The sequence below is a fragment of the Struthio camelus genome, chromosome 6 (assembly GCF_040807025.1).
Source record: "Struthio camelus isolate bStrCam1 chromosome 6, bStrCam1.hap1, whole genome shotgun sequence".
In the NCBI taxonomy this organism is placed as follows: domain Eukaryota; kingdom Metazoa; phylum Chordata; class Aves; order Struthioniformes; family Struthionidae; genus Struthio; species Struthio camelus.
Window position 1 is genome coordinate 14,005,271 of NC_090947.1, and position 16,244 is coordinate 14,021,514.

At 44.6% G+C, this 16,244-nt stretch overlaps 1 protein-coding gene across 2 annotated transcripts in view; it reads left to right on the plus strand.

Moving 5' to 3' along the window:
* The window catches only part of TMEFF2 (transmembrane protein with EGF like and two follistatin like domains 2), a 141,664-nt gene that overhangs the window by 82,512 nt on the left and 42,908 nt on the right, over positions 1-16,244 (plus strand). The window lies entirely within an intron of this gene.

Here is a 16,244-nt window from a genome sequence, read left to right on the forward strand (position 1 = left end):
CTGAACAGAATTTTTTAAGCTTTAAAAAATATTCAGTTTTACTTTATTTTAAACCTTAACCACATAAAATGAAGGGAAATACTTGCGTCTACTCAGAATATTTTTTTTAACTTTAGAGTTTGTCTAGAAACTATGAAAACATTTCATATGAAATCAACCTAAAAGTAAGAATTTTATTGTGAATTTGGAACAGCCAACAGATCAAAAAGAAGCTAGTCACAAGCTCTACTTTTAATACTGCCTTTATGCCAAGCCTCATGTTTCTATCTAATTAATAGAAATTCACAGATAGAACAAAATAGTCATGCAAACATTAGAAATGTTGATCTGAATGATGCTTCTGAAACCAGGGCCTAGTGATAAATAAAAGATGGATACAGAGACTGGGCGAGGAGAAGTCAGTAAACTCAATATTGCCCAAACTGCAGCTTGCATAACAGAAATGGAGCAGCTGCTGCTTGCTCTTAACGCCACTGCTGTCGTGAGAGCCACGCGGTAAAATATGCTCTGCCGGGGCTTTCAGTCCCCTGCAGCAAGGCGAGGTGGGCACCTCCCTGGTCGTGGGGATGCTCTGTGGTTTGGAGGGTCTCCAGAAGGAGATCGCAGGTGGGGGCTTCCCAGCTTCCCCGCCGTCGCCTGTGGGAGAGGGGGCAAAGCCGCCGGCCGGTGCGCGGGCTGGAGGTGCTGCAGCACGCACTCCCGCACCAGGGGAAATGCCCTTCACCGGTTCTCAAGCGAGCGAGCTCAGCAAGGGAGTCGAGAGGAATGAGTGAATGAATGAATGAATGGGGAAAAAGATAATGGGGCCCCGTGTCAGGCCGCCGACCTCATCCAGGCAGGGCGTCCACGCGCTGCTGGTCAGGCATGAAATTATGAACGTTTCTTCTATTCAGTGAAGAAGGTTACAGATACGGTGATCAATTTGTGCTCGTTTTTGGTTTTGTCTTGCCAAGCTTTTAATCACCTCTGATTCTAGTCTTTAAATACCGAATAAACAAACCAAAATAAGCTGGCTTTGACTCTGGTCATCAAATGAAATGGCGCTGCTGAAAAACAGGTTATATGTTTGCAATAATGCAATGAGATTTGTTCAGAAGAAATTGCTTAATTTTGACTTAGGTAAGGAAATTACTCTTAGCATCAGAATCTTTGTTGTCTCCTTGACCGGTTATCCAGGAGGGTTTGGGTGGTGCAGTTTGAAAACCAAACCACGGTAATATTAGCATCTCAAAATTCACAGTCTAGTGCTCATGTTTGCATAATTAGGTGCACTTCCAGATGGGAAGGAAGGAGAAGAGAGGGTTGAAGAATAAAATTAGCTAGAAGATAACAGTTTTAATCATAAGCACCAAGGAAGAGTGTTTATTTTTTCCAGAAATAGCCTGATAAAATAGCCTGATCCAACTTACCCCCGTGGCTTTCCCACTGTGGCTTTTCCACCATCTAATTCCTTCCCTTTGCAACAGCTTGGCTTATCCCGAGCAGCACAATAACTGCCGGAGCTGAAGTTCTGCGTCTTTCTTGCCAGGGGGAGACACTTTTCAGGGCAGGAAGCAGGGCAGGGCAGTTACGAGGAAGATGTCACCAGACAAACCGTTAAAAGGCACTATTTCCAAGCAGAAGTAAAAAGACCGTGTAAAGCCTGTTAAAGGTCTGCTTTGAAGTAAACAACTTCATGTGCCATAACAGAGCTCTGTTTTCCTGTTCCTGCCCCCCGATTAGTTTTGGATACGTTTCTTTCTTAAAAATGAGCCTTCTAGGGGTTAGCTCTTTGTTATTCTTATTTCTAGACTAAAAGCAGACGATGTATGGGAAGCCTAGATCCCTCTTTCAGATGTACTTTAATTGAATTTCAGTGTTTGGCACCAAATAGTCAGTCATATTCCTGATACACTACTTCCACCCTCCCCATGCCGAGACTTGGTGTGCAGAAAATTGTGTGTCATTAGATTTAGCGGGAGAAGAAAACTTCCGTTTATTATTAGGTCAATATTTTTATGCTTATCTAATTTCAGGTGGAAGCAGGGCTGCTTTGGTTGTCGCACCTGACTGATTCGGTTTGTGGCATCCCAGTCAGGTCAGCGGTTACTAGCCACGCTGGGATCTGTTATTATGGGGTAATTAGCCCAGAACTTGCAGCGTCTCCTGTCAGTCAGGGACAGTTTGGGAGCCCGGGGTTGGTGCTTGATCCTTGCTAAGAGGGAAGCAAGCTGGTAGCAGAGACAGATCACAGAGAGCTGCAGAGATGAGGCTGGCTGTTTGCCTAGTATTTCTAGGGTGTTGGAGTAGATCAGAGAAGAGAGCACAGGTGTGATAGCAGATGTGGCTGGGCTGCTGATGATTTAAAGGGACAATTAACATTATTCTGCATTGCCACAGTCTGTTATTTTGCAGTCTCTTCTCTCTGGTTTAACTCTTTTTTTTTTTTTCTTTCATTGCCAGTTGTCACTTAGCTAAATTGTGCTATTGTACTGTGTCACCGTTATTTTTGAATTGTTTTATTTGTGTAAAAACCGATCTGAGAAAGGCTAAACTCCTGGGATTCTGATAGAGGTTTTGCCACGTAAAAGACTACTCAAAGGGGTAAAATATGTGTGTGACTGTTTTCTGGAAAGTACAAAGAAAAGGCAGAAAAGAACCCCCTGTAATAGCAGGTTTTCTGAGGCATGGTAAAGCAGACATATATTATTATCCCATTCCACGGTCTAATATCACAAGAGTGAATGCAATTTGGCATTCCATTAGTGAATCTCTTTCTCTAGGTTAAAAACAAAGACTATTCAGTTGAAAGTCTTTAACATCTTGCTACTTTAATATGTGAAAGCTTCTTGTCACTAAGAGGATCGTGTATTACTGGCATTATTCCCACCTTTAATGCACTTTGCACCAGTGGGCTTCATGAATATTTAAAGCAGGGCAGTGGCTATGCTCTTTAGCACTGGATTGCAATCTATTGGTAAATCAGACATTTGGTGTTGCTTACTTTGGGTTTTATTTCTGAGCTCGCTAAGGAATAATTGATTTTGTAAGATAGGGCTACTCAACATAACACCCCGAGAGATATACTTAAAAGGAAATGAAGAATGAAGCGTAACGTTGTGAACAGTGGCGTATCTCTGAGATCTCCCAAAAAGCATCTGTGAAATACTCGCCCGCTGTATAAGTAATGCTCACCAAAGGGAGTGCCTGTTCATCTGGTAAAGTGGCTTAGTGTCAGTGCAATAACCATGTCAAACATGTAGATGCCAGTATGAATCTCTTCCTTAGACGCCACTGAGGAAATACGAGCGCTCCCTACGCTGGACAAGCCATGGTTTGGGTAGGTATGGGGCAGCTATTTTGGAGGTCCATGATGTGTCCAATTAAGTGGAGAGAGATAATACGAAAAACCCTTCTGTAGGATTTCCTTTTGGAAAACCTAGAGAGGAGAGGAGTATTTTCTTACAGCGAGATTAAAACCTGCAAACCTCTGACTTGTAGAGTTAATCAAAATCGAAATGATGAATTGGGGTTAAATATGCATACTTTTCCTTTGAATTTAATATCAGAAGGTCAGCCAGCGGCAGAGGCCCAAGGTGTGGAATAGCTCAGAGTGAGATGCAGTTTGCGAGCTATAGGAAGGACGTGCGGAGGCTTAGAAAGCGCTCAGCAGAGAGTGCGTTCCCACAGCCTGGCTGTGTCAGAGGGAGGCAGGAGGCTGTCTCGGCACGTGGCTCCTCTCCGTGACCCTTCCCTGCTCCTTGAGGTTTCAGAGGGAGAGTAATTCCTCCGCACAGGCCTGGCCCGTGCCAGAGAGGCATTTTACATTTCTCTCAAGGGCACAAGCATCTCCCTGGGCACGTTCAGCTTACGAGGTGATGCTGACAGTCATTCTGTGGGGGGCACTGTGTCCCTGATGGACCAGAGCGGGGGACGCAGAGCAAGGCATCCAGACTTGAAGCAAGGGGGTCAGCATGTTCAGCGTCTAGGTCAGGAGGAAGGAAATCCCTCAGATGCCCGTTCCTTCACCCTCAGATCAGGGGAGGGCAGCAGTTTCCCAGAAGGGTTTGATGCCAGACCAGGAAGGGAAGGATCGATGACAACCCTCCTAAAGAGGTGAGCCTGATTAAAGAAAGGACATTGATCTCACCACATGATGTAGCGAGGCGGTATTCCCCAGTGAGTTAGTAAAGTTGCAGCACAATTAAAGCACGTCCCTTGCGTCTTGTCCTTCTTTCCGCATGGCTGGGACAATAAACTCCACTTACCCAACACAAACACACACAAAATGTACTGAGATAAACTGTTTCAAGCCTTTAATTCATATTTTATTGCTAATCGCTGATATATATGCATATATATATATATATATATACACACACACACACACACACACACATAGTGTAAATGCTACTTACAAGGTAACAATCTCTATATTTTATAGTATAAATACTATAATGAACAATCCACAGTGAAACTGCATTCTCATGCAAATGAACTATATTATACAAGGAAGATATTTGTGCAAATCATGCAGCTGCCATCAGCAGCTACCCCTAAAATCAATATTGCGCAGGCAATCAATATTTATCTTTATTATAGTATAGAAAGAAAATATATAAAAGAAACTAATGATTTTGTCAGCTTCTCAGTCCAATTAGGTCAGTCAGCGTTGGGTCTCTTCCCACTTCAGCAGTTGCTCTCAACCAGAGCATCTGCAAACAAGATGATGTACTACTGTAAAGTACTAAAAGGTAGTTTGAAAGCTCACATACATTACACGGGTATTGGCTGCTTCATGTTCAGCAGTGTGTATAATAGCTAAGTGTGACCTACTTGTTCCAGATACAGAAACAACTAGCTACTTTAATATCTGCGATGTCCTGTGCATTATACAGTAGGCAGGCAGTTATCTTGCAGTTTTCTGCTGCTTTTTCTTTCTCTTTGGAGAAAAAGTAGCAATTTATTCATGGTACATATAACAGTTGAACATACCCATTGGACTCATGGTTCAAATAAACACAGAATTGTTGGTAAATAATTCAAAATTGCAAGTCTGAAAAGACTGAAATTTCTGCTTAGCTTGAGATCATACCTAAGGTGCAAAATGAAGCTGCTGCTGGTGCACAAATCTTCATGTGACCACGGGTCTAAGGAATATGGTAGTCCTGTTCGATAACAGTCCAGGAAGGGCTTTACAGAGGAAAGTAAAGGGACTACAGCTCACAGTCCCTCCAGTATTTGACATGAGATGACCAAGCAGCTTACACCCTGTTACACGCTTGTCACTGACCTTAGCCCGGTCCTAATGACAGAGCTACCTCCACTATTTGCTGAGAAATTAGCCCAGTTCTGGCCCTGTTAACTGTAAACATTTTGTTTGGTACATATTCTATGGGTAAAACCTTTTGAAACAGCGGGAAAGCAGCTCACTTTTCCAGTGTAACTGATAGCCTTAGGGATATCATGCAATGGGCTGAGTCAACAATATTGTGAAAAAATAGCCTAAGCAACAAGGCTTAACTGAAAACTTTGGTCAGTGGAAGAGTTGCGGTGAAAGTCACATAATCTAGAACAACAGAAAAGGCAAGATTATACTTATAATATACTTACTTATGTATATATTCTATAGTAATTGTAAAGCCTGCTTAGAGGAAGGGCCAGGGCAGGGCCTGCAAGCCACTGGCTTTCGCAGAAGGCAGGATGGCCAGAACTGCTCGGAAGAGGAGGAGGAGGAGGAGGAGGAGGAGGAGGAGGAGGAGGAGTCTGGGATACGAGAGCTGGAGGGGCGAGTGAGCCTGGCCATAGGTCTGCTCCTGCGTTGGGGCTGCGGAGAGACATCCCACGTGAACTGGCACAAAAGCGGGGAAAGGGGCACAACACAAAAGGACAGTTTCTCTGGAGTCTCGGTGGCCGTGGGGGAACGAGCCGTGACAGTGCGGCTGTTTCAGCGGCGCCGTAGCTGGAATCGGCGTTCGTGTCGCAAGCACGAGCAAAGTTGCAGCAGTTGAAGTGTAGGGGAAAGCTCGGTGCCTGTTAGCAAGGGCTCTCTAGACAGCATGCAAGTGCCAGAAAATAAGATCCCCAGCTGACCACTGCATGAAGTTCACAGCTCCTGTCAGGTTTCTTGCTGGCAAGCTACTGAGGTATTTAGGTATCTTTGAGCAGGCGGTTTAAATTTAGAACGTAAAAACTTTAAAAATGATGGCTTGTCTTCACATCTAGTGAAATTGTGTTACTCTATATAAATTTGATTTAGTTTTACTTAAAAACAACCCTTTACCCACTCAGGTAAATTCAAAAAGAAAAATCTCACCATCTTTGCATCCTCCATCCTCTTTTTGCCAAAATATCCTGTTTGATTTTGAAGTGAGACTTTCATTCCTTACTCCCTTAGGTTGGTGCTTTGGAGACCTTTCCTTTCCTTTTTTGGCCTTTCCATCCATTGAGTTAGTGCAGTCCTTTAGAGGCTTGTGTTCATTTGACAAACTCCTGCCTTTCCAGATTCTCAGGATTTATTTTCTTAATAACATCCTCAAAAAAAAAATGCTTTTAACATAAGCCAAGACTGTCTAGAGTTACTTGTACTTCTTAGTGCTTTATTACCAGTATACTTCAGAATGCTCTGGTAAATAACTCAGCCTTCCCCAAAGAAACTGACTGTATTTTCTCTATACATCGAGAAAGTCTGGCATGTAGACTATATATCATGGCTTTAAATGTTCTTAGATAAATCCAAAACCACATTGTATTCCATCTGTATTATTCACCCAAGTAGATGCTTTAGGGACTTTATGTGATAAATACATCTCTTATCCAAAAGCTAGAATCTCTGATGTTGGTGTTGTTAAAAAAAAAAAAATTAACTTGTACAATTACACTAAGATCCACCATGTGTCCAGGGGATATAATCCTGCCTATAAAGCGTATATATTTTTTCCTTGTGCTCCTCCTTACAGATGCTGGTCCAAACTTGGCTTTCAGTTTCAGAAGGTAAATTTCCAGCTTATGGAAGTTAATGACAGTTATTCCACTGGCTTCAGTGAAACAAAAATTCTTTCCCGATACCATAAGTATGGAGTAGCTTCACAGTAGCCGGTGGACCCGTAAGCTAGCAGTAGGAAGAATAGACTCTAACAGCATCTAAATGCAGAGTAATTCACAGAGTGCAAAGGAATAACTTGGAAATTGTGATGATAAAAACAGAATTTGGCTTACTGACTGCTTGAATTGCTACAGAGGAAATATTGATTTGTGAAAAGCCAAAAATAGCCGATGAGATTTTTTTTCTGGCTTTCTTGTCTTATCATGGTGCTATTCTCCTGTAGTAGCAAAACACAAATTCTTCTGAAATTCAAGGGGAAAAAGCTTATGAGATATGAATAGCTGTCATTTGTCTTTACAATTGTTTGTCTTAGACTTAAATAAATAAATAAAAACGCTGCAGTGATTTGACAGGTGGCCAGATTGTCAAAATGGCCAGATATTCTTGTTAGGTTTACATGGTGAGGATGTGGGCATCCCCGCACTCGGCATATGGAGCGTGGACAGGAGACACGGAGGCAGCAGAGGGATGGGTGTTCTGGCAGAGAAGGCTGAAGGGGTGGAGTGGGAAAGGATGGAGGACTGTGGAAGGCAGAAGAAGACTTAAAGCTGATTTCAAGCTCTTCTGTTTTACTTTTTACCACAGTAGCCCAGACACGTTCACATGCTTCTTCCTAGCATCTCCACCTTGGGGGCGGTCACCTTTGGCTAATGCCTGTGGACAAACAGCTGGGGCTGGTGGCTTCCTTAACCACACCGGCAACATCTGCCAGAGCCGTTCTTTGCCAGAGCTACTGCAGAACAGAGATAAAATGTGGCGGGTCGAACAATTTTCGAGGAAGGAGCAAGGCAAAATGGGTGGCACATGAATGCAACAGACAAGAAAGGAAGAGAAAATGGAGGCGGAAGGGGAGGAGAGTGTGAAGGGGCAGGGGGCTGCGAGGGGGAACGGGAGCAGGGAGGCGCAGCGGCTGCTCCCTGGGTGCAGAGAGCCGGGAGCGCTGGGGAGGCCTATGCAGTAGCCAGCAGGGATGTCCTTCCTATGTGCCTTCACTCGGCCTGGATTAAAGGCTGAGCTGCACACCTAGCATGGACCAGCTGAATGAAACGTACTCGGGAGCAGCTGGAGAGGGTCTGGGGCAGCAGTCCTGCTGGCATGGAGTTTTCGGAGGTGGGCTGCATTAAAATGGCAGCTGATCTGTGCTTTTTAAAAGGAGGTGTATATGTGACTGGGCATTGTGTGAGAAAACAACAGTGTCCCTCTGTACTTGGAGTAATTTTCCATGCATAGATCAGTTGGTAGCCTACATGACAACATGGCAAAGAGCATCCATTTTATGTGCCCTGCTTAACAGGAGAGCTAATGAACCTGGATTTTTTTTTTTACTCCTCTGTCACAAGCTGTGACTGCATTTTTCAGTTCTAGGTAGCAAAATGTGAGAGCGTTCTGAATGCACACCTTTATTTGCATTTGAAGGAATGGTTTTGGCAGTCTGTTTTGTACAGTTGATGTAATACAGGGTGTTGAAAGGATTGCGCCTGGCTCTTGCCTTTTTGTGTAACGTGCACAAAAGGATCCCTTTTGGCCTTGTAAGGGTAGAGCTGTGCATGGATGCTCAAAGTTGAAGCCACCACTTTGTTATGTAAGTCCGTGTCTGGGAGAACCTGGTCTCACGAGATTGTGAAAGTGCACATAAGGGATAATATGATAATGAACATCAAATATTAATGTGCATTGACACATAATCGTCTGTGTACATCAGGGCATTACAGCATGAAAGAGCAAGTGCAGAGACCATGGACAGTAATGCATTTTTGCACTTTTTTTCCTGTTTTCTTTTCTTTTTTTTTTTTTTTTTGTTATTTGAAAGGAAGCTTCCCCCACACCCCAGCCCCGCATTTAGGCAAAGTCATATCCTAGCAGTAAACTGACTGGTGCCTTCATGACAGCCTATTTAGTCGCAATAAAAAGCCGATTGGTCTAATATGCAATCAAGAAAGGAGTGACATTTATTGCCTCAGTTTTATGATGCTGTGAACTGAGCAAGATTTGGAGCCTTACAGTGCCTTCAGGGGGCAGGAGATCACCAGCGATGAATCGTATTTATACCTTTTCCAATTTCCTACTAGCGTTTTAGCAATAAATAGACTGGGTTGTTATTGAGTTTTATGTAAGCATGTTTACGAAAGCAGGAATACAACTTTGTAGTTCAGAATTACATGTGTTGGCTAAATAGATCAGCAGAGAGAATAACTATGATGTAAAGCACTAGGAAAGCACTTCCAATTTATTATCAGATGTCTTAATAGAGTGCTTCATCTCTTCCATCCTACTTTATGTTAACTGTTAAATTAAAACTACATCCATCAGAGAAGGTCAGAGGCTCCTTCACACACCCATGTTGGAACATCAAGGCCACAATTTGCTTACACATCTGAGCCATTAAAAATACATCCCATGCATTAAATATGAGCCTGACAAAAACTCAATACGAACAAAAGAGTATGGCTGACCTCTACTCTCCACAACCCACTGCAGCAGTGGGGTAGCAGATGTCCCTTCCTGAGCACGTCCATCTCCTGCCCGCCAGCCTTCAGGGAGGCCGTTTCAGTGCCCCGTCCCCTTCCCAGAGGTGCTTGCAGGAGGCAGGCGTTTCTGCAGAAAGCAAATCACAGCTAAAAACCTGTGTGGGATGGGCCCAGACGTGAAGATTTAATTGCTGTCTTTCAGCCTTCCCGTTTAGCAGCTCGACTCTCTCATACTGAAGGAAGCGGGTGCTCCTTAGGTGGCCTGTCACGGTCAGGAGACGATACCCGTGTCGCATCCCTTTCAGGAGGTGCAAATGGGTTTCTACTGATCTGTTTCTCAGATCTGAAGAAGGTTACTTTTCACTGTGTTAGTTTGCTGGGAAGGACTTGTCCTTGAGACGGCACATTGCATTCATTCCTTTGTCTCTCTTTTTCCAGCCTTTAGTATTTTCCATTGGTTCTTACTCCCAAAGGCAGCCAGCCACTGTGCTCACTGGGTGACAGCAAGGGATGTCCCCATCCAGTAGCAGTGCTTAGCTTTTGTGCAGCACTTCTCACCTACGAACCTGAAAGCCCTTTAGAGAAAGAGGGTTGCTATTGCTGTCTCCTTCGTGCTCATGTGAAGCGATGTGCTCAGGGTTACGTATGTCCCCGTCTAATGCCTGTGGGCCGCACCAAAATCTTGTTTCAGCCGCTGTACAGCGTGACATGAAGTTGTCTTGCGTTATTTCCATCTGTGCAGGCAGTGCAAAGGCTGACAGCTGGCCTGGAGTATCTCCTGAAGTTTCATTCAGGAGCGAGACTGGAGTTTGTGCTGTAGTTTAAGTTGGACCGCAGAGCAGGGGAGCCTGGCATAGGCAGCAGTGTGGACGGTCCTGCCCGGTCCGTTCGTGGTGGGAGTTACTCTGATTTTGCCCGCACGTGAAGGAAGTCTTTACAAGGAGGAATGACTACCAGGGTTTTCTCCTCACTGCTTGAGGAAAGGTGGCTGCTAAGCCTTGGCTGCCCCACCGGCGGTGGACGCAGCGACCGCCCGGGGCGCGAGGGCTGGCGCAGCAGGGCGGCTCGGCTCGCGCCTGCCCTCTCCCAGCAGGAGGCCGCGATCCCTCTAGCCTCCCTGGTAAATCAGAGCCTGCTGTCCATTTCCAGCAGAAACTTTGGTTCACTGAGCTGTTATGTGGAAGCACAAATCCAAACTTTGCTCTCGGTCCCAGCGCAGCTGGTGCCACGGCTCTTTGCGAGCAGGCGGCGCCGGCCGCCTGGCAGCGCAGCACCGTGCCGCGGCCCCTCGAGCGGGCTCCCCCGCCGGCCGCCGGCTCTGCGGTGCCGCCTTGGAGCAGCTCTCGTTATTCGGGCGCTTTGCAAAACTGGAGCGAGCAGCGTCAGCAGGCTGAGGGGCACCGCGATAAAACGTTGGTGAAGGGCAGCCTCCAACGTTTACAGAGGGAGAGAAACGCTCAGCGAAGCTTTGCTTTAGCGCAGACTGCAGAGGTGTGAGGGGCAGAGTGTAGGCAAACCATAAAAATGCATTTATTTTATTCTGTGTGCTTTATATAAACTTCACACATTAGATACCTGCAGACGCTTGAATTGGCATGTGAACAGAATTCGAATGTTCTTCTTCTAGTCACGCAATTAGGATTTTTGCATTGCTTTTCAAACCCAATCATCAGCCTGGTAGTTCTCTAGTTTCTCTGTCAGGGCATAAAGCACCCGGGCTAGCAAAGGCTATCTTACACAACTTAGTCAATTCCTTTTAAAGAGGGCTGATATTTAAGAAAAATATAAAATGAGACATTTATTTTGCCCTAAAGATGTTAGCATACAATCTAAGATACTGCTGAGGGCACCAGAGACATCCGGAAGCCAGATGAAGGTCATACTATAATTGGTGCTTTGCACTGGAAGAGGGAAGCAAAGGTGAAATTTGTCATGCTTTTTTGTGGAAAACTTAGGAAAAAAAGTTATGAAGAGAATGAAAGGAGAATTAGGGATCAACTCCCAGTGTCTTGCAGAGCAGGTGAAAGCAGCTGCCCTCACTAGCTGTACTCACCAGGCTGAAGCCGTCGAAAACGGTGGAATATGGGAGGGAGCAGCTGCTCACCAGAAGCAGCCTGGCCCAGCCCCATGGAGGAGCCCACCTCCGGGTGGCTCTCCTCGCTCCAGGGAAGTCAGGTGCCTCCGAAGTAGTCCACGAAATAGCCTTCGTGAGCTGTCATAACTAACGTGCGCTGAAAAATCCATACGTTTTTGAAGCGTTGCCAGTCACTCCCTGCTATCAAATAGCAGCAGCATGGCAGTACAGTTATTACCCTAGCTCCTGGCTGCAGCTATACTCACATATTATGTTGCGTTTGGTATGCAAGGAAGGGCAGCAATAAATATATTCACCACTTTAGCGCATTTTAGCTTGACATATGTCCGGAAAACAGCATTTTGGGCTCTTGCAGTCAAAAAAAAATCACCTGATTATTCAGCGCTTCTTTCTGTTATGACGCTTTGGGGTCCTTCAAATCATTTTCATTATGCACTACATAATAATAAAAATCTCTGTGCAGTATGCTGATAATTTCTTGCATGGTCTCTGTGATTTCTAATTGTTTGAATAACAGGATGCTATTGAAATGCCATGCAGAAACATTGCTTCCCCCTGAGGGAATCAAGCTTTCTCCTTTTACTCAGGATGAAGATAAACATTTGAACAGTAGAAATAGGTGAAATATCCCAGAGAAGCCTCTGTGAAAAGTAGACGTGCTAGAGCCCTTAGTGCGGAAGCTGAGCTGCAGAGGACAAAAAGGAAAAATAAATAAATAAATAAATAACATAATGGAAGGCACTCAAAATAAGCCACGTTTTGTCTTCTCTTGTGATCTTAAAGCAAAAGAGAAGCACTTGCAGACCCAGGAAAGAAATATCGCGTGCTATTTTTGTGCTGCCATTATAAAATATGTATTGTTTATTGTTCTGCACTGCAGCTAAAGTTTTGCATCAGCCTCAAAAATCAAGCAAAATTTCTTTTGAAGAAAGCACACAGCATCTCTATTCTTTAAGTCTTTTAACGATGTTCTTAAGAATGAGGTGATAGGATTGCAATCTCCTGGCAAGCACTGGCAAGTCTTTGGTATGATTCATAGAAAATATAAGAAAAATTGTGTGTAAGAAAAACGGTGCTGAGGTTGGTAGCAAAGGTAACGTGCCACCACTCTGCAATAAGGGCGGGTAGCAGCTAGCGTGTTTGAACAAGGCCTGGTGCAATGCCACACGGAGACAAGTTTGACTGGGCTAGCTGAGCTACCAGAGGCAGCACATCCATGTTAGCCTAGTGATCTGTCCAGCCTACTTAGCCTTGCTAATCTCTGCTCAGTGCTAGGTCAAGCATCTCTTCATGGTATCATGCTGAGACACACTGAACATACCCAAAGCTGCTTGGGTAAATGAGCTCTCCTACCTGCCTCCAGACACCCAGCTGAACCACCGTACAATGCATGTTCAAATGCTGAGACATAATATTAGCTCTGGCTTCATTTCAACTTGCCTGCTGGTAATGTCAACAATGATGCCCCATGTACCAAAAGGAAAAACCTTGCAGGAATCCCCGTGATAGACAAGGCATTCGGGACTGATTGCTAGTCTCTTTATGCAGTCGTATACTGCCAGCTTAGCTTTCAATGGTCGTTTAATGTCCCGTTTGGAGGGGAGGGCACTTGGAGATGACAGTATTGACACCCAAACAGAAATCCGAGTTTCTGATTACTGTTTCCTAGTCAGAACAGAGGTAAAAGTAAGAAATCTCTCTGGTAGAAATATTCTAAATATGCAACAACTGTGGTTTTATTTCTACTCTGTTTTACTGAAAAGGAAAGGCTTTGGGGTCTTTTATACAGCAAAATGTTGTTTTTTCGTCGCCTTTTTCTTTCTTTTGCCTGGAGAAAATACATGACGTTTAAAATGATTGCAAAATGGAACATCACTTTCGCTGCAAAATAGCGTTCACTGAGACGTGGTGGGATCTCACAGCTGACCAAATTAGCATATGCACTCAAATATCAGAGCTATGACTAGTAAAAATAACACTACATTTACATTTTCACATTTTTAGCTCCTACATCCCTGTCTGTTTGGTTTTATGCCTTTATTCTTGACTGACAATTCTCTTTGTGGCAGATTTATTGCCGTTCTGCTGTTTGGACCCTGTAATCAACTAGACACTTGGCTGAAGACATTAGTCATTTCATTAAGGACTTTTTGCAGATATCTGAGACAGAATTTCCTGTTGCTCTGGTTCCAAAAAGCAAATGACCCATGGCAGCAAAGTCGGAATGTGAATCTTTAATAAACAGAGGTAGTACTAACAACGCTCTCAGGTTTCCAAACTACAGCGGGCTAATTAAAATATGTTGACTAGGGAAGAACTCCCATTGCCCTCTCATTCTGACAGAAATGTTTCTGCATCTGTTCCTAGTAAAACCACTCTTTTAGAAGCATTGTCTTGTCTTACTTCCTTCCCGTGTGAAGCCTTCCTCATGCTACATGTAGACATACTGCTTAGTAGTTTTTCAAAATTATATTTCAGTAATATATTGCTGAAAACAAAGACTGACTAGTTGGCTTAGGAGTAGAGATATAGCAAGGAGTGGGGTTCTTTTTATCATCTCTGTGTCACTGAGGATTATCCTGTATTCATGAATTAAGGAAATACAACTATAGCATTCTTCTGCACTTTTGGGGCGAAGAACTATTCTCTCTTTTTCTTGATACATCTCCTTAAAATGTTGTTCTTCCCTCCAGGGACAGTCCTTCATAGTCTTTTACCCTCTTTTCAATGTCATTCTCTCTTCAGGAAAAGTCACTCTTCTGTTCAGAAGATAATACCACATCTTATTTGCAGAAGAGCCGGGAGTTAGGAGCCAATGCAATCACCAGTGCACTAACGCACAGCTAGTTTACTGACCCCATTAATTTTTGCAGAGGCTGATTCAACAGAAAGCCAAGTGGCTGCTCTGCCGTGGCTGGGCAGCCCAGTGCAGCGCATTGCCATCGCTGCTGGGGTCCAGACCTCACTGAGGTCTGGGCAGCTCTGCTCACAGTCAAGAGCGGGACAGGAATTAACTTGTCTGCGCTGGTCTAGTTCTACGCTAGTCTCTCATCTCCCTGGGAAGACGAGAAGCATGTTACACAGGTGAAATAAGTCTGACAGCCATTCCCAAAATGCACGTGTAGTTTGAGTTCTCCTGTGTTGCTTAATGCGTTTATTACAGGTGTTGCCTTGAAAGGAGCTCAGAGATGGAAGTGTATGGCTTGCACCCTAGGAGTAAGTTGTGTGGTGCAGCTGCAAAGGGAGGTGCCTGTCAGCATGTTATCTACCACAGGCTAGTAGTAATAGTAGTTCACTGCTGTCTGCCCTTGCATAGGCAGCCTAGTGGGTTTCTCCACCATGTTAGCTAATATGTCTGTGTCTACAGATAGCATTCAGGTCTGCATTGACTTGATGCTCTCATTGGGTGGTTTAGCAATGTGACAAAGCTGTGTCGCAGGATGTGCCTAAAGCAGTTCAGAATGCACTAAGGAGGTGACCAGGTTGCTGGTTGGACAGTCTTTTTAGTTTGCTTTGTTTTTTCACTTTTGTGATCACCAGAATAACTAAATGAATTGCTGAGTGTTCAGCTACTCCACGGTTTTAGTCATATGAAATGGACTAAAATAAAGCATGTAATAGAAGTAGAGTTCATCAGAGACTATCATAATGACCTGGAAGAATAGGCATAAGAAAGTGAGCCTTGTTTAATGATTGTTTACAGTGTCAGCCCAAATTTTAATCAATTAACATATGAGCCCATTACTTGAAAGATGCGAAGGGCCTGTGGGACAGCATTCAGTATTTCTTCCTTTCTCAGGGGAGCTGCAGGATATCGGTTGACATCTTGGAAGCGCTCCTCTCTCACAGATGCTTTTAAAGCTGTTTTTCTTACTGCAGAAGGCATACTGAAACCTTGCACATGTATTGGGTATATGCTCTTGGGTACAGTTGCATCCTGTGACCCCTAGGAGACCTCACTGACCTTCTCACAGCTTCTTGAGCCTGAGGAAAGCGCAGTCAGCTTTTATGCTGCCAAGCTTTCTTCAGTGCTATACTTAAGAATACAGAAACGAATAGATTTATTGATATAACTATAATTGGAAGTCATAGCCAGGATGATAAAATGGGCAAATGATCAAATTACTTAAAATTAGAGACGTGCTGAAGTGCCTCAGGCAACAGGCCAGCGCTCTGTTGGTGTGGCCCGCAAGGAGAGGCCCGGCCGTTCGGCCAGCTCCGCGCCGGCCGTGCGCGCGCCTCCCGCTCGCCGCCGCGAGGGTCGGCCTGCGGGCTCCCACAGCCAACAGCTGAACGTGAGCAGCCCCATCTGATTTTCGTATTGGTGAAAGAACCAAAAATTGGCCAGACCAGAGCTTGAAAATTAACAAGTGTTGCAAAAAAAGTGCGTGAGGGGGGGAAGCGTTTACGGTGGGTGGTAAATAGGAGCAGGACAGGACTTCTGGACCCAAAGGTCGGGGCCTAGGCCCATACCAGGGTGGGCAACTCTTGTTTCTTACAGTGTCTGAAGTCTTGAGCAGGATCTCACCTGGACTTCCCCAAGTTCAGCCTCACACAACGTACGCGCTGGAACCCGAGCAAGGACTTCACAGTTTGA